Source organism: Falco naumanni, chromosome 7, assembly GCF_017639655.2.
Source record: "Falco naumanni isolate bFalNau1 chromosome 7, bFalNau1.pat, whole genome shotgun sequence".
Taxonomy (NCBI): Eukaryota; Metazoa; Chordata; class Aves; order Falconiformes; family Falconidae; genus Falco; species Falco naumanni.
In genome coordinates, this window is record NC_054060.1 from 7371985 (window position 1) to 7390336 (window position 18352).

Sequence of the window (18352 nt, forward strand, 5' to 3'; positions counted from 1 at the left end):
TATTCCTAAGCTGCATTTCTGTAAACACCCATGATGACAAACGCGAAGAAGTTGACTTCTTCACACAGACATAACAAGTGCTGCCTTGAGCCCAGGAGATGATATCCAGAACAGCTTACCTCTTCCCTTAGCCAGACAGCTGGCAAACTGCACAGTAGGAAAAGGAGTCAGAGCAGGGATGGAAATTCCTGCATCCAACAGCATTCAAGATTACAACCTTTGGTATTTTATTTTCATGGTTGCTCTTTGTTGCCTCAGAAACTTCCTGCTTTTGCCATATCTTTCCATTCATTAAAATTGCAGCTTGCAATTAACCATTCTGACATAACATAGCTGAGATTTTTTGGCAGCAGCCTTAACCAGAGGTTTTCAGAGTTTCCTGCAGACAGCTTTAAATTTTCATATCCTCATGAATGCTTGCCACCTTCTTTTAATAACTTGAAAAAATAAGCCTCCTCTCTTAGGAACTTCATTGTTTCTGTATTTCCCCAGCACTCATTTACTGCTTTTAGAAATGTGTCATGCACATGTATATTTATAGAGAGAGCAAAGTGTACATATGCACAGTATAGTTTGACATCTTATAGAGAACACACAGATTGCTTAGCAGATCTAAAGAAAAATAGTTATGTTCAATATTTTCATTATTAAAATGTACTTTTCTCTTTTGATGGTATCATATTATTTCATCCCTCTAAAAAAACCAATCATATTTACCACATTATTCAAAAACTGCAGGCCTTCATCTGTTAGCAATTTTGTAGCTTAACACATATTATGACTGTCATATATTGTAACACCAAACTATTTTTACACAACAAAATATTTCTTAGGATAGATCTTGCCTTTTTGCCAAAGAGCTAGAAATCACTTTAAAGGATTTTAAAGTTATTTGCATTTTTAAGGCGTAGAATATATTTTTTCATTTGGAGACCTGTTCAAACACTGCTTGCCATTATCTCTAATATAGATTAGAAATTGATTTAAAAGGGGGTCTTTTTAATGTTCAAACTGACCTTAAAGTCTTTTTTCTTCTAACATTACCTGGCAAATAAATTCTTAAAGGGATATTATCAATTTAAGAACTTTGCTTTATTCTGGAAAATTTTCCAAGAGATTAAAGAGAAAATGTCTCCTTTTGTCCTCTAAGTTTAATTTCTATATTTGACAGCAGTATGTGTGGTCAGTATCCCATGCTGTTAGGAAACAAAAGGGACAGAAATAGATGCAGGAGACCATAATACCTGAAAAGCCTTTGAACTACTTTTTAAAGTAGATTTGAAGATGATGGGGCCTCTTCAAGTGACAAAAGACTTGTGGAACTCTTAAAAGCCAGATAGGTTGCTCCTGACTTGTGCAGAGCACCCTCAGCTCTCCCACAGCAACCAGCCAGTGCTGCTCTTAAAATGCAAGTTTAAGTGTTGGGGGTTTTTTTATCTGCTTCACTGTAAACTCCACTGACCAAACTGCACATATGAAAAGGCATATTTTATTGCCCTGATCTCGTAAGCTTCATATACAGAGCCTACAATGGCTCTCCATGATCTGTTACAACATACAAGGCATAACAAATAAACTTTTAAAAGCAGTTAACTTACGAAATTGGGGCAGTTTTGGATTTTGGGTCTTTTATAATGGTGTCCGGACTCCTCAGTACAAATACGTCATTTGTGTATTTCCCACTGATTTCTCTGGGGGTACACATAGGCTGTTTGGTCTGTGTCCCACAGGATAAATAACAGACATCAGCTGCCCTGCTCCCTCTGGCCCTTTCAGGTAAAAGGCAAAAATGCCATTCATCCTCTGCTGGAGGTCTGGAAAACAAGCCTTAAAGATGTAACCAAAGCGTTAACATGGATCAACTGGTGCGCGTTTCCGAGTGCTGTATCTGAACAGGCATTTGTTAAGGGGTTTATGGTTTTCTTGGCTGTGATTTAGGAATATTGCATACTTTCTCAACCCTTTACTAAAAATATGCTCAGTTCTAACCATGAAATGCGGCAGCACATTTGTTGCAGTCTCTGGGGAGGGTTTCTTATCTGTCAAACAGTTTAGAAGACAAACTGGCACTGAGGCAGCTCACCTGTTTTCTGTGGTTACTTGATGATAAACTACTTCACAGACCCTGTTGTTGCATCTAGGACAAGTGTTTTGAGACAAAGCTCCAATACACATGTAAACAGGTCACCTCGTGCTAAAATGCCATTTCGTTTCCAAGCCAAGCCAGCTGGCTTTAGACAGAAAGTTCTTTTCTACTTGCGTGGGCAAACTTTATCGCCTTCCCATCCTTTTTCTCTTGCTGTCACATTACTGCAGAGGTGGTGGTGGCTGATAGCAGAGTGAGAAGCAGCATTTAAAATGTGTCCAAGTTAGCCAAGATAATAATGCCTGGTCCTGCAGCCATGTGTTGGATCAGTCCCCTGATCTCACACAACCTAATCAATCATCTTTCCTTTCATTATACCAAAGCAGAGAGAGATAACTGAGATTGTGTTCAAGTTATTGAATAAAAAGGAAAAGTATCCAAAATTTTGCTGTTTGATCCTGTGTTTCATTGGCCCCAGTCCTAGTTTGAAAGGGTCCAGACTCATCCTGGGTTTGGTACTTTTGCATCTTTAATTTCAGTTTAACACATCCTGTTGTGTTCCTCTGGAAAAAAAGCGAATTTCTTCTTAGCTCTCCCACAGGGTGGAGTAAGAAAACTAGTGTTATCTGGGAGGAAAGCTGAAAGTTTGGGATTGTTGGGTTTCTTTTGTTCACCTTGGAGCTTGTTTTTTCAATGGTTTTTAAAAAAAGATGCAAGTTCATCTTTAAATTAGACTCTAAAATTAAGGGTCTTCAAACTGCTCTGTAAAATCAATGGAAAGTCTCCTATTAATTCAGAGATTAGACCTGCAGAACTGTGCCACCTAAGCAGAGAGTAAAATACACAATAGGTATAGTTTAATTGGTGTAGAAGTGGTTTAAATCTGTCTTATTACACTTTAACCAAGCTGAACTGTTCTGGACTAGATTAAAACCATTACTGCAATGGAAGCCAGGCTCTGAATTTACCATGCCTTAGCTATACCTTCCCCCTGGGTAAAAGAGGATGAGGCTACCTCAAGTGACCCTGCATTTCATGCAGGTATGCATATGGAAAAAGCTGACACATAAAGACTTGTTATCCCCACACTAATTTGTCCATGTGTCCATGTCCATAGTTACACTTGTTTATGTAACACCAGTTTAAAAAGATACTTTCAGAGTCTGAATACATGAATGAGTGATCTCATTCACGTACTGACATGCTTGACAACTTACCATGCACCAACCGAGCCACAGTAATTGACCATGTGTGTTTGCTCTTAGCCTGTGGCGATCTCAGATGGAAGAAACCAGTTTAGACTTCTCTTTTTCTTGGCCCTGAGGTTAAGCTGACACACTGAACCTCACGTTTGCTGCAGGCTAAAGAAAGGCATGCTGCAGCTACCATGCCTCAACCGATGTGCGGTAACTTGTTAGGCTGCTGGAACCGGACAGCGTGCCTGAGCTGTTGGTTAAAATGGGATAATTGAGGGCATAAATCAGGTGTTAGTTCAGTTCAGCGCAAGTCAATTAGGAACGGATTTAAGGTAAATTGACACAAATCACTCTTAGTCCAGAATAGAACTGGCTACCCAGCGCTAGCTTAACTAAATCCAATACAGCTTAATCTAACTTAAATTGAAAGACTTTCAACTAGCCATAAAAAACCCAGAAATCTTATGTGCATTGCCTAGGGTATGTGCATTCACTTCAAGCAACAGATACAACTGGACACATAAAGAAAGAAAGTTTGCCAAATTCACAGCTATCTCTGCAGACAACGTAGAGAGAGGTACAGAAGTAGCTGTAAAAGCAGCAATACCTTCTCTGGCTCTCCCAGCAGATTTGGTACACTCCACCAATTTCAGCTGTAAACTGCTGAAGGTAAGAATGGGTTTTCTGCATTGTCCCAGAAACGTGCATTCTGCCATCATTTAATAACAAGTATGTAACAATGCTAACATGATCCTGGTCAAAGTAATTGCGAACAAACATGGGACAGCTGAGTTTGTTTTCATTCCTTGAGCTTGATGAAAAGTACTAAGGATCAGAAGATGATACAGATACAGAAAAGTAAATCTAGGTTTCATAAATTTTAATAATGAAGTGTTATTAGTAATTCAATCTAGCAGAAAAATCTCTAATGAATAAAAAGCAAATAAAGCTTGATTTTCGCAAATAGCTTCACCCTCCATCTCTAGAAACTGTTACTGAAGTTAGGGAAGCATAGTTGGGAGTAGTCATATAGGGACAGTTTTTTAACTCCTTTACCAATGGGAGACTGACTTGAATGAAGGAATTTAGCCCCCTAGTTCCCACTTCCTGACTGAGTTATCTTTTCTAAGAAATTTTTTTATGGAGAATGTCGTGGGAAACTAGTCTGAATTCTTTGTGTAGTGTGAGATTTTAGAAGACTGTTATGGATCAGCATCTCACTAGGGAGGATGCAAGATGCATATGCACAATAAAATGATATGCCCTTACAACATACTACATAGTCCCAGCAGCAGGCTGTGCTTCAAACGTATTCCTATGTGGCTGTTGAGAACCAGCAAGGAGTCGCCCTGCAGCCGGTGGGAAGAAACGCAGCCCTTTCCCGTGGTGGTTACTTGGCTTATCCATCCAAGGTAAAAATACATTGTCCTCCATGCGATGGGACTTGTGCTGTAAGGGCCCTTTGCTGCAGCGTGAATTTTGTTTGCTGTTCCTCCCCCTGCTCCAAACAGCACTGTGTGCACACTGCACAGTTGCAGCAGACCACACATTCTGAACAGGAAAAAATTAAGCATATTATTATCAGGATAATAGAGTGTCGGAAAGAAAGTTGCCTCCAGCACTTTGTCCAGATTAAAATCTCAATCAGTACCATTACCTAGGAAGTATCTGCAGGGACATGTGCATGCTATGCATCTCAGCCAGCAATCTGTCTGGCCTATAACATTTGCAGGAGCTTTAGCAATTTCTGTAATGACCCTTACAAGTCCTCCATTTATTCAAAAGCTGAAATGCTAGCCTATGTGAGACAAACTTCTAAAACAGCAGATTGAAGTACTCCATGTAAATTGAGCAATTTCTGTTAACACATGTCGACTAAACCAGAGCTGCAAATCAGCCAAGCTGCTGCTCTGTGACAACAAACATCTGAGGTACTGGAGCTTGAAGTTAATCGAAGTTATTTATTTTATCATGCAGAACTAAGCCATCAGCCATTGCTCTCTCAGACATGGTTTTCATGTTCCCCCTCAACCAGAGTATACGTGCTTTCTTCAGCAGAAGATGAATGTTATGTACTTAGCCTTAATATTAACCTTAAAAATTCAGCTATTACAGTTGATGTTTATTCTGCCTCTAGTACCAAATTATGCACGCAAGCATAATTTGGGGATCACTGAAAGAATAAAACCTAAACCACAGCTATTGTTAATCCAAGACCAAGCACTTTTGTTTGTATCAACATGAAGTAACCACAAATACGAGAACTGCAGCTAATACTGTTTGCCTCTCATCATGTTGATCTGAAAGGCTCCTTCAGAGAATTATTATTCAAGGACTGGTTCAATGGAAGAGTAACTAGTTTCAGAGCATATGCTACAGGAGTCAGAATTGAGGGAACTTGCAATAGCAAGTAAAGCCAAGCCATTTCCCCAGCACCATTTCTATACCCTACCACCAGTTGTTTCTTTTGTTCTGGTGCACATTTTTGCTTCTCCATCAAGAATGAAATTATCATTCAGTTACACTGCTATAAATTTGGACCAGTTCCACTAACTGTTGATAGTCATTGCCTCCAAATGCCCTGGGGATGCATGTAATACTGCATGCTCTGCGTGGCTCCTTCTAAACAATGTATAGCTGATCCCTTTCTTCATGCCAGCTTGCTTGTGAGCCATGCGGCAGTGTAACGGTTCCAACTTCCTTCTGTGTCCTGAAGATTTTTGGCTCAAGTCTTGCTTGTTTGCCATGAGAAGGTTCCAAAATAAGAAACACATTCATTCCTGCTCCCTTCTCTTCACATGGTTACATTTAGTCTTTCTTTTAGTGCTTTCCTCTCGTCACAACGCTGTCTTACTGCTTATGGAAAATATAATTTATGTGTTGTCCCAATGATTTGCTCATGTTTGAGCTTTTCTTGACCGATCTGACTTTATAGCTCATAGCTTTAGGTGCATCTGATGATTCCCTTTTTGCCCCCTCATTGTTTTCTTGGTTTCTTAGTTCTAGCACTGCTGACACAAACAGTGCATTTCAAAAGGCATCTTTCCTGTGGGCTCTGTTTACTCGTTAATGTGGCTGTCATCCGAAGTCCTGGGTGACAGCTCGCTTTGCTTTAGATTGTGGCATTCCCATATATGATTTATTGTATCTGAAGGAAAGCACAGTTACATCTGTAAGAAAGTGAGGAAGAGTCATGGGAAAAGGGGAGTTGTCAGAGTTCTGGCTGTGAGGGGGACTGGGGAACTTGACATTTCGGTTCCTGCACAAGATGTAATTTCCAGCTGAATAGCTCAGGCACTTACACAGCTTCACTTTGGCCCCAGCTGTGCACTAAGTGCAACCGACGTCTCTCTTAAAAGCTGCTCACAGCAACCTGACTTGATGTGACTGTTTTGTTTTCAATAAAAGGCAGGGGGAAAAGTTGCTTTACTAAAGTAGCTGATAGCCCACATGAACTGGATTGGAGTATTTTGTCCAGGCCACTCAGAAGTGAACCAAAGTAGCTGGGAAAATGGCAGATGAATCTGACAGCTTGCAAATAAAAAGTTTTACTGGAAACAGTGCACACTGAGTCGATGGCTGTGTAGCTTCTGGTAGTGAATTATTGGTACAATCCCAGTTCTTTCCAATGAATCACATTTTCCTCGGTTCAGGATTAATCAACATGTCATTTAGATGTATTCTCAGACAATAAGTACTATGATATGGATGTCAAACTATTTTAGGTCAGACTGTTTTCTATTTTTAGCTTATCTATTCCATTATAGGACTAATGCCTCAAATTCAGAAAAGGCAAATGCTAACAAGATATGAGCAAAACCCTGAGTCTGTGGAGGAACAATAGAGTTGTGCCCTTGACCCCAATAGGTCCAGGATTTCACCTGATGGCTCTGTTTTTATTAAACATTATTCCTGTTCAAATTGTGGTTCTGTCCTCACTAACCGAGACAAATTCCTGCTTTTCAAATGCTCTGGCTTTCCAGAAATGCTGCAGATGGGGAAATATAAGAGCAAGAGATGAGGGCTACACGTTTTGAGTGAAAGGTAAAAAAGGTCCCTGATTCACCGTACCATGGCACTGCCTAGTACACAGTACGATGCTTTCCTAGTTTTTGATGTGGATCCTTAATATCTTTATGTATCGCTCTAAGATAGGCAAACCTCAATTTTATGTACATACTTACACACAGACATACCTGCTTTCTTGTATTATACATGTGTACATACACACATATACGTATGCACACAGTGCTTCCTTCATTAACATTAAATAATAATACATGGTGAACTTTCCTAAGCAAAGCAGTCTTCAAAATTAACAAAATCAAAAATTTTAGGAAGAAAAAAAACCAGCAAAGACATCCATCCAAAACGGAGATAGTCTTTCCTAAGAGTTGGACTGCACAAACACGTTATAGGCGCACGTACACCTTCACCGTTCAGAATTCAACGCGGACAATCAGGTGCCACATTATACAGCTCCTGCAGAAACTCACAGAGCCAGTGAGGACGGAATTCAAACCCTCCCTGTCCGTAACGAGTCACTGCTATCCAAAACAGAAGAGAAACTCTGGGTATGCCTACAACAGGGATAGCCAACTGGAGGCCCACAGAATTTGGACCAGGCTCACGCAGGAGTTTTCTTTGGCCCCTGAGAAGCTGGCTGGCTCCGAGGCCAGCCACATGGTGTTGCTCTTTGTGCTCAGGGCAGGACGCACAGCGAGTTGTGCTTGCCTGATCTTCACAGGGTCAGCTAACCCGCCCTCACTGATAATAAAAATGGCTTTCCAAACCCTATGCAAGTTGCCTATCCTTGTCTACATGCTTTTCCGCATGCACGTGAAAACTTGCTTTACTCATGGTCTGCGTCGGCCAGAGACCTGAGCTCAAGCTAATATCCTGCCTCTCAGCAGGCCACAATAATTTGGGCATGTAGCACATTAGCTGCAGCTACATGGCTTCTGGTTCTCTTGGACAGCAGCCAGAGTAAGCTCGTATCTGCCTTCAAAAGACCATGTAGACATCGCTTCTGTAGCTGGTAGTCAGAAGACCTACGACAGGAGTGGAAAAATACTGCTCCTGCACAGTAGAAAGCCGGAGCGTAGCTTGTGCTCCGCAATCTCTCAGTGCCTTTTCGAAGTCCTGGGGATCTTTACTTCTGACTAAGTCTGACTAGTTAGGCCTAAAAGTCAGCAAGTTCTGCCTTTGCTGGTGTGTGCCAAACATACAAATGTCCACGCAGCAGATCACAACGCACCGGCCTACTTGAGATCTGATCGCTCTCGAAACCCTGCCTAATTTCTTGTATTAAGTTCCCTAATCTCCAGGCTATCATTCCTTTTTAAACTGCCCCATTGATTTAGTAGTGTCTTTAAAAAGAGCGTTAAAATTATTCCCCCTCTGCAGCACTGCTCTGCTTCATTAATTGCTTCACATTACCCACATAAAACTTGTAATGCGAAAGAAAATTGCAGCACCGACTTGCAATTGCTATCACTTTTTCTGATCCCAGAGCTGGGGACTGGCTGTACTGGGCAGTTACAGCCCCTGCCCTCAACACTCGCTGCACAAACACACCCAGAGTCATTCGCTGCTTTGAAAATAATTACAGCACCACATTGTGTATTAGGGCTCTTCACACTGTGCTCATAAGAAATCTCTCTCAAGCTGTAACAAGCTGAGTGTGAGCCAGCTTTTAGGATCGTTTTGGATTCTTTTTAGACATTTTCTTTCCTCCTTTCGCAGAGGAGGAAGAAACCACATGGTCTTCTGGTCCCCTTCCTCAGCCACGCAGAATTAGTCTCCTGTGTACCCAAGTAATAAAAAGATACATTTTCTTCTAGAAATCTGCAGATACTGCAGATTGAGTGATAGCTCTCCTTAGCTATTAAGCATTACAAGCTGGACAGGAGAAAACAAACACCAGAATTACACCCTCACTGATCGCACTTAACTGTAATCTGCAGCGGAGGTGGGTGGCACCTCTCCCAGGTGGCATGCTACGAAGTCTGGCTCCGAGGAGTGCCTCGCTGGGAGCAGCAGTGCTGAAAGCACCCGAGCCTTGACCCTGCAGCACAGAGAACACAAACGGGTATTGGAGACCTGGTGTACAGCCTGGCTGCAGGAGCTGAACCGCTGTTCGGCATCCAGCCCATGCACCAGGGGATTCTCCCCTCCCCCTGCGGCAGGGATCCCCTGCAGAAACGCCAGCAGCTCAGGCTGCACTTGCCTTGGCTTCACCTTTGCTTCTCGCTTCAGTTTTCCATTATCTCCAGCTTCTTCCCTTTTACATCTCACTCTCTAACTGGGAAGCCTGCAAAGTAAAGTTGAGAATCAATTGACTGTTCCTCAGCCTTAGCAGAAAGGGAACAGCAGCACGATCATCTTCCCAGTGAGTCAGTGCTGCTTGCTGGAGGATGCGTGACTCACTAGTCCCCACACAGGCTGCCTCCTCCCCCACCGTGCCTCACCTCCAGCCTCTCCTATTCCAACCCCACCTTTACAAAAATCATCCTTATTCTTTAGTCCTTCCTGCCATTACCTTCTTTGCTGTAATAAGCTCAGGGGCAGGGAAAACTTCACACTACTCCTGTTTTCATATTAGAAAAAAAGTGCTATTGGTTTTCCCCACTCAGGTGCGTGCCTTCTGGCCCCTCTGGACATCATGCAAGCTGTGCAGCCACAAAGCTGCCTGCAAAGTGACTTTCAAGTGGAGCCCATTAGAAACACCAATTCCCTGCCCTAATACATTTGTTCTGGGCCGCAGGTGAGATCCCAGTGTTCTTCAGCTTCCCCGCCACCCCGCTGTTCGGATTTCTCAGGGGTATCTCTGTTAAGAACCCACTCCACCAAGTAGTTATAAACCCGGATTAAGGAGAAGCAGTAACTGCTGATTGAACCAAGAGAAGAATCAATGAGCCAGTGTTAGAAATCAAGGCACAGAGTACTTTTCCCCCCATCAGTTCCAGCGCAACGGTGTTCACTTTTTGTGTCCTGACTTTTACAGAAACCTAGTTATTCTCAACTTAACCCACCGGGCTAATTTTCCTCCTAGAAACAAAGCACCAGCTGCTCAGGATCACACCAGGAAGCAAAAAAGCACCTAAATTTTGTACCATAGAAAGGACAACTGGCTGTAATGCAGCAATGGCGACAAGATAAGCCCGTGGCCTTTACAAAGAGCAGAAAGTGGGTTGTTTTGGTGGGTATTTTTACCTTTTAGGGCCTGCAGAAAATACCAGGATACAACTTTTGGAAATACAAGCCCATGGATTAGTGCTGGGTGTCAGATCTGCAACAGAAACATGCCAACCACAGGCTCCAACCCAAGCAGGGCTACATCCAGCGGGTACCAACAGCCAGTGTCACTTACATCTGCCGGGTGGGACTGAGAGAAGAGCTTTACCCTGCTGCGGTGAGGTCTTTAATGGATATGCTTACCTGGAAAGAAGTCCAGCAAGAGTTCAAGCTCTGCTTGGGGCCTCCAGGTGCAACTGCCATGCAGACAGCGACTGCAACACTTGCTCAGTAAGGAAGGTGAACTCTCCACAGGGAGACACTTGCCCTACACCTCTGCCCGCACCATGTTTTCCCAGGAAAAGAGGCAGCTCAGCATCCCATGCTCTTTAGTACCTAACACCTTTTGCTGCCCATAATCACACATTGCCATCACTAATAGCAAAACTTCACATTAGCCAGCCAGGCCTGGTTTCTCTAGAAAACAACAGCTAAAAAACCCAAACCCCCAGCACATCTGCGGAATTTTGCAGTGAGACTTTGCAAAAGCCTGAGCTGGACTGCTCATGCCATTTCCAGCCTGTACCCTAACAGCAGACAGGATAGACCCTGCTGACAGGGGATCCATAAGAGAACAAAAGCCACAAGACCAGCTCATCTAACTCCAAAGTTGGACAGTGATTGCAAGGAGAGGGCATCTGGTGGATAGAGTGATTCAGAGAAAATGCCTCAGCTTTTTAAAACTGTCCCGGCCCAATGGAAATGCCAAATGGGTAGCAACTCTGCCTGCTTCTCTCTTGCAGTGAAATCTTTTGCCTGGAGCTGATTGGGATTAGCTAGTTATAGGGCAGCATGTGTGACACATCTTTGCCACAGCATGAGCGAACAGAGTGCGCTCCTTGGGGCAATCCTTGCCTCTCCCTCAATCCTGTACACCACCACGCACATGAAATAAGGCGCGGTATAAATAACAGCTCTGTCTCCCTCCTGCTCTAAAATGCAAGCAATTTAAAACAGAAGCCTTTCTTACAGGGAAGAGCAGAAAGCCAGTGTTTTGAAGCCGCTTTCTTCTCACTTGTTAACATTAAGCCCAGCCTTAGGCTCATAAATAATGCATATGGCCTCTTTTTCCTCAATTACACAGTAGTGTCAGATTCCACACTCTGCCTTCCCAGAGTCACTTTCTGTCTCTTCTGGAGACAGCAAGGCTCACTTGGATGTCTGCAAGAGCCACAGACTCATTAGACTCGAAGAGGATCCTTTCCATACACCAGTTGAAAAAATACACAACACCTTTGCCTTGGAGTTTCGGTAATTATCCTTTGCAGGACCGAAATGCTGGGTGGCAACGTGTTTACAGTAAATGGGTTTTGCCTTATCCCAGCATTGGTGGCACAGATTCTAAATCCACTCCAGGATGTAAAGATGACCTGGGCAAGAGGGTCACCGAATAGCTCATGAGCTGGAGTGCACACAGCTGAGAAGAGAGGAATTAAGATAACACTCCTGCGGGCCTAGCAGGGAGACATAAAAATCATGGGGAATTCAGTTTGTCAGGTGAGTCAAAGACTTGAAAACAAAAGAAACCCACCCCTCTTCCTCTCCTGCCCCCCCATCTTTTCTGATTAATTTAAACATGTTGAGATGACAAGCCAAGATTTCTGCTTTGCTAGCAACAGCTTGCTGTCTATAGATACTGACTCATTACAGAGAGGCTGCCTGCTTTTATGCCTTAAACTAGGCAGCCAGAAAATGTTAGACTGAAGTACTGTATGTTATAGATTGACAACATTTAAAACCTAGATGGCCAAGCTACTGATATAATTTCCATACTCATTAACCATGACATCTCCAGTTCTCCCCCACAGCATTCTGTCAGACTCAGCCGGACCAAGAACCTGTCTTAGCTGCCAGAAATCATTTCTTTACTCCTCCATGGATTGGCATCGCCTGAACGTACTCTTACCCCTCAGAGCAGAAGTTTGCAGAAATCTCTTCCCCATTTCCCAGCTGTGCATCTTGCCTTCCCTACACACACACGGTCTATTAGCTGTCCACAGCTATGCCCGTCTAGCTGGCAAGCTGCCTGTTCACAAGCTGCTCCAACAGTTGCCCTTGAGCATCAGCCAGTGCCAAGTCCCCTCTCAGGAGTTCATGCTCTGTGCTAGCACTAACACGATCCTACCGGATGGCTTCACCCCGCACGCTGCTGACAATGACCTCTTAGGGACCCCAGGTTTGCTGATGGCAACAAGCCCCCCCCGAGTATCTTCCAGGCTAATATTTGCCAGGTTCTATTGTCACAGCCGTCTCACAGACCAGCAATCTGTCAATAGCAGAGTTAGGCTTACAAATGCAGTGTGACACAGGAATCTGGGACTCTCGTAGTTCTTGGTATGAAAGGCTGTTTCACACATGATGTGACACTGGAGACAGGCACAGACACAGAAGCAAAAGGGAGGTGCTGGGCTGGGCCAGGAAATGTTGTGGGGGCATTTTGAAAGGGAAGAAGTTTAACTGGTGAGTGTTAAAAGGGTGGGTGACAGCATTTCCAAATAACTTCTTACAAGGAGAATAACTTTACCCACTAACAAATCCCATCCGTGAACAGGAAGCAGCTTCCCAGTGTCCTGCACACAGCCAGGGTGAATGGCAAAGCATCCAAGGGTGGGTCACGCTCAGTGTTTCACAGCTGAAGTACCACTTGCTTTGTAAAAAAACCCCAAACACAATCATATTGACTGAGAAAGAAAAGAAGAAAAACAACCCTGTACTGCCAGCCTAGGGTATTCACCTGTAAAAGGGCACAACTAAATTCTGGTCCTGACACTGCAAGTGTATGATTATTGCTACCAAGTGCAACACAGTCAAGAGGAAAAAAAAAAAAATGTTCTCGCCTACCTCGTATCTCTCGGGAGAACAAATCCTGTCAGCTTGTACAGCCAGCATCACCACAACACATAAGCCAGGCTGTCGGGATGCCTGAGGTGAAGCTTTCGCTAGCGCTGTGCTGCCTCACAAGGCATGTTCCCTGGCATAAGAGGAGCAATATATTAATGGCACATATCACGTACCATTGATAACTGCTGGCCACCCCACACACAGGCTCACTGTAGGTCAAATTACTTGTGCCGGTGTCAGCGTACTCCGCTCGTGTTCAACAGGAAACAGTGAAAAGATGCTTTGCTTTACATCCTGTAGCTGGAAGAATGAAAATACATGTACATCTTAAAATTTTTTGCTTACAATATGAAACCAGTTCGAGTGCTTCAGATTGAAGCTGCTCAAAGCAACAAAGAAGTCGTCTTTCGGACAGACTCAGAACCCAGTCAGGAACAATGGGGCTTAGATTTAAAACACAGCCCAGAACTGAGTTCTTGCAGTCCCTGGAAAATATGAGTCCCGAACTGCTGCATTTTTTTTATTCACTATTATTATCTCTCAGACATTCATCCTGATCTTAACATCTTTATTGTCCACATCGAGCAAGTTTCCTCTCAAACAGAAATGAATGTTCCAGTAACACAAAAATCAAACAAAAAAAAGACTCCTTTATAACTTTTTAAAGAACACACACTTCATGTTGTGATTCAAAGTGCTCTTTGTTTCAGTAAGTATAAATACTGATTTTTACAAAGAAATAAAGCAGAAGTGAGAGAAAGAAAACTTCTGTCATACACAGGTCAAATAACAACTGCAGTCTTAGTTCCAGGCTGATTACACTGAGAGGCAAATAGTAGGTAAAGTCAGGGTTGTTATTTTGCCTCAAGGACAACAGATCTTTGTCCTGAACCCTGCAGTCAATACCTATAAATATTCTGCATGTTGTCATAAAATTTTGAAAAACCTCTCTATCAGGGACACAAATATAAGACCTTGTGCTTTAAAATTACAGCAGAGTTAAGTTCGAAGCTACAATTCACTTCATCGAAATGTAAGGCAACCATTCTGCATGCTATTCATCTGACGTAAAAGATCTTTTTGTCTGCCTTAGTCTTAAATCCTTTGAACTCGTTAGCGATAGGGACAGGGAGACCAGTGCTACCACTAAAGCGCTCTGCATGCCACCCTCCACAAGCAAAGTTAGACCCTCTCCCAGGAAGAGAGCAACGGCCAGAGCACGTGTCGGGGTAAGGGCTGCTGCCCCTGCCTGAGCAGGGGGCTCGGGCACCTCCAAGCCCCCCATGCCTTCTCGTTAAATGAAGCTCAATAAATTGGCCCTCCTGCAAAAATGTTGTGTGACCTCTGGTGAGAGATGCGGTATAAATCCACATGAACATTTCCTTTTATTATCAGTAAATACTCTTGGATTGGCTGAAATTGTTCCTGTCACTGATATCACTGATCTCTGAAGAGATAAACATGAGCTGATTGATGACTTGTCTGCAGGATCTATTTCAACCACCCCCAGGCAAGATATTTTCCATGCGGGTAACAATAAATCTTACTACTGAATATCATCAAATGAAAGCAAATTATGGCAAAAATAGGCACAGTTATGTATTTCTTATTATATAATATTAAGAAAGATTTTTCAAAGATTGAAGGAGCTTTCATTTCCATGTGCAATTTTTTGTAACATAATCCTTTTGCCTGCTTTAAATATGTATTTTTAAAAGCCTGTAAAAACACAGTCAAGCAATGTAAAGAGACAGTCTCCTCAAAATAGCCTGTTATGCAGTCAGGTCTGGAAGACAAGTTTCTCATCACAACTGAGACTGAATAAGAACAATGCCCATTCTCAACAGATACCAAGGCTGCCTTTTATTACCACATTTTATGTGATATTTTCAGGTATCACTAGTACCATTTTATCCATTTTATTTGCAAAGGAAGCAAATGGCATCCTTTCTTGTCAGTTAACAGAAAAGGTTTGAGGGAAGAGCTTCCATCCTCATTTTATTGCTCCCAATTCTTTTCTAAAAATGATTGTACAGTTCCAGGGAAAAGTTCTACCTTCATAATGAGAACACCATTGAAAATGCTCACGCCACATTATTTGTGCCAAGCTCAGAAATAAAGATCTAAGCAACTTTCTAGGACCTGTTACATACAATAAAGCCAGTGCTTTGTTCCAGGGTGGCTCTGCTGCAGGGGAAGGAAAAAGTACAAATCTACATCTCACATTCAAGATGTAAGCATAAGAAGAAGAGCTGTGAAGACAAGATTACAGGTGGTCCACTTAGCAAATGTTGTATTTCACCATCATATTATCCACACAGAATCAAAAAATTTTTGTCCCCACATGCAAGAAACCAGACAGAGAAAACGTGGAGATACAGGAGGAGGACTGGAGAGAAAAAACTCATCTGAGGCTGCATTTTCCTGATATCTCTGTCCTTAGTCTATGGAGGCCAGCAAGAGCTTGGGGTGAAAAGTGACAGTGAAAGAAATAACTTGAGGGAGAAGCAACAACTTGGTAGATACACCCTGTGTGATTTCTCCTCTATGCAAAATCTACCGCCCCATTCTGGGTACAATTTTTGCAGAGGAAAGATAGTGAGGAAGAAAACAGAAGGACAATAGAACAGATGGGAGAGCTGTGGAACTTGAAGGGAATGTATCAGCTCCTTAGGGATTGAATAAGCTGATGGATGTGGCCAACAGGACAAGTGGATGATTTTATAAAAAACTGGGACAAGCCAGGCAGGAGTTCAGAGGCCACAGAAGAGGAGACTGGTACTGCCAAAAGCCAACACAACCACGGATCTTGTGAATGAACAGCAATTCACTGCAAAGTCAATTTCCCATTGATTTGGGGTGCAGAGCACACGATTAATGCAATAAACCACAATATGAAATCATCCTGGAGAAAAGGATAGTAATTCTTGTGATTTCATTGGCCTTCAGGCTGCCATGGAAAGTCTTATTTTCCATAGTTGAAGTCGAACCTGTTTGAATTTGATATGAACCTGGATACCCAGATTAAAATTTCCAGTCTTTCTTGTTATAATACAAGCACTGCTTTGGCATCCAGATGATTTCGAGCACCGCCTATATATGTTGAGCTCCCTTGGAAGGGGACATTTTACTCCTTAAACTGGTTTAAGCCTACAGACTATCATCAGAAGGCCCACAGACTACCCTAGGTGAGCTTAGAGCCCTGTTACTAAAGAAGAGTATCACACGCTGTAGCTTGAAAGAAGGCACTAAATTAACCCCCTAAGGCCAGTTCTCCTCTGCCATTTAGTTATTAGCTTTGTGCACCTGAATTGTATGAGAGAACCTTCATGTTTGTAACACAGCTGAGAGAAGCTTCACAAGACTCCATGGACCAAAAAAAAAAAAAAAAAAAAAAAGCTGTCAACTCAAAACTGGCCACAGGAGAGATAAAAAGACACCATCTGAAAGGGTAGAGAACAGAGGTGCTAAGTTCTCTTAGATAGCAGGACCATCTTATTATATATTTATTTATATATATACACATACACACGTGTGTGTGCATGCATGCATGCATGTGTATATATAATACATACATATAACCAGCCAAACATTTGTGTTTTCCAGGACTGGGCTTATCTCACACACTCCTGGTGGAACAGGGTTAAGGAAAGCTGTTTTTCACCTTCAGCTCACTGGGAAACCTGCAGTGCGGACGAGATCTGGCCACACTCAGCTCTTTCTGGGCAGCACAGACAGACATGAAAGCAGCTTTCAAATCTCTCACATTTTGCTGGGACTTCAACATCTTGGAAAGCAAATCCAGGTCCTCCAGACAAGCCTGCTCCCTTTCTGTCACCATTCGCTCACCTCATACCAGTCCAGACAAAACCACACCAGTCCAGTACCCATAGCCCAGTTACAGCTGCTCTGTATGGCCACACGAGCATGGCAGTAGCTCTGTGGTATTACACGGTGCTAAATATCCAGGGATAACTACAGGCCAGAAAGTCTTCATGAGACTAGAGAGCCTCAGTGGGGTGATCAGAAGCGTCCTGCTCTAAATATTGCTATTCTAGACAAGAGAAAGCTACTGTAAAACTTTGGCCCAGCGCAATTAAATTTAAAACCTACCCCAGCTGCGAGCTTCCAGGCAAAGCCAGCAAATATTTCTTCTTCAGCACATCTGACTAATGCAAGCTGTAAGGTCGTCTCTGCTACTAGCTTGTGGCTGAGACAGAGGCACTTTTCAGAAGCCTTCAGCATGCGATCTACAAGAAGGGATGAAATGGAAGACTTTGGTTTATTAGTTTGTTATTCTCCAATCCCAACTATTACAGGACAGGCGCTATGTTTATGATGGATTAATTCAGAGAACATTTTCTCCCTGCCCACGTAACTGTGCTTCACACTGAAGCCAAAGCTGTATGGGGTGGGTGCGTGTGTGTGTATAAAAGCTGCAGACATTTTTCAGCACCATGTACAACTCGGTGCTTCAAAAGTGCACCCAAGGAGATGAGCCAGCGATGAGGAGCTGGCTTGACCCATGGGAAGCTACATCCAATTCCCCATTGTACCACAATGTTCTCCTACAGCTTCGGCAAGCCCCACACTGCAAGGCACAACTGTGAGAAGGGAGCAGAAAATTCAGCAGCATTCACACAATCTGCCACTTACTCTGGCAACAAGCAACTTCTGTGTTCTTGGAAAGGTTTATTTTAGCCTCAGCCCGAACAAAATGTGGCATTACTCTGACCATTTCTGAGCAGCTCTCCAGCATCACTGAGGCACACCAGGTTTCCATGCACCACTGTTGCCATTTCACCTGCAGTTCGGAGCACACCAGCCTCATCCCTAATACACATGTATAGTCAAAAGCACTGTGCCCACAGGGACCAATTTATTTTTCCATCACCTGTAGCTTCCTTCATTTTATGCAGGAAGAAGCTGGCAG

The 18352-nt window shown here is 43.0% G+C and overlaps 1 long non-coding RNA gene across 1 annotated transcript; it reads right to left on the reverse strand.

The window, feature by feature from the left end:
• Positions 1 to 9511: 9511 nt before the first annotated feature.
• LOC121091645 lies at positions 9512 to 13721 on the reverse strand. The gene is made up of 3 exons (XR_005828989.1): positions 13630 to 13721; positions 13420 to 13549; positions 9512 to 9595 (listed from the first exon to the last, which is right to left on the reverse strand). It is a non-coding gene; the product is annotated as an uncharacterized LOC121091645 (long non-coding RNA).
• Positions 13722 to 18352: the final 4631 nt, after the last annotated feature.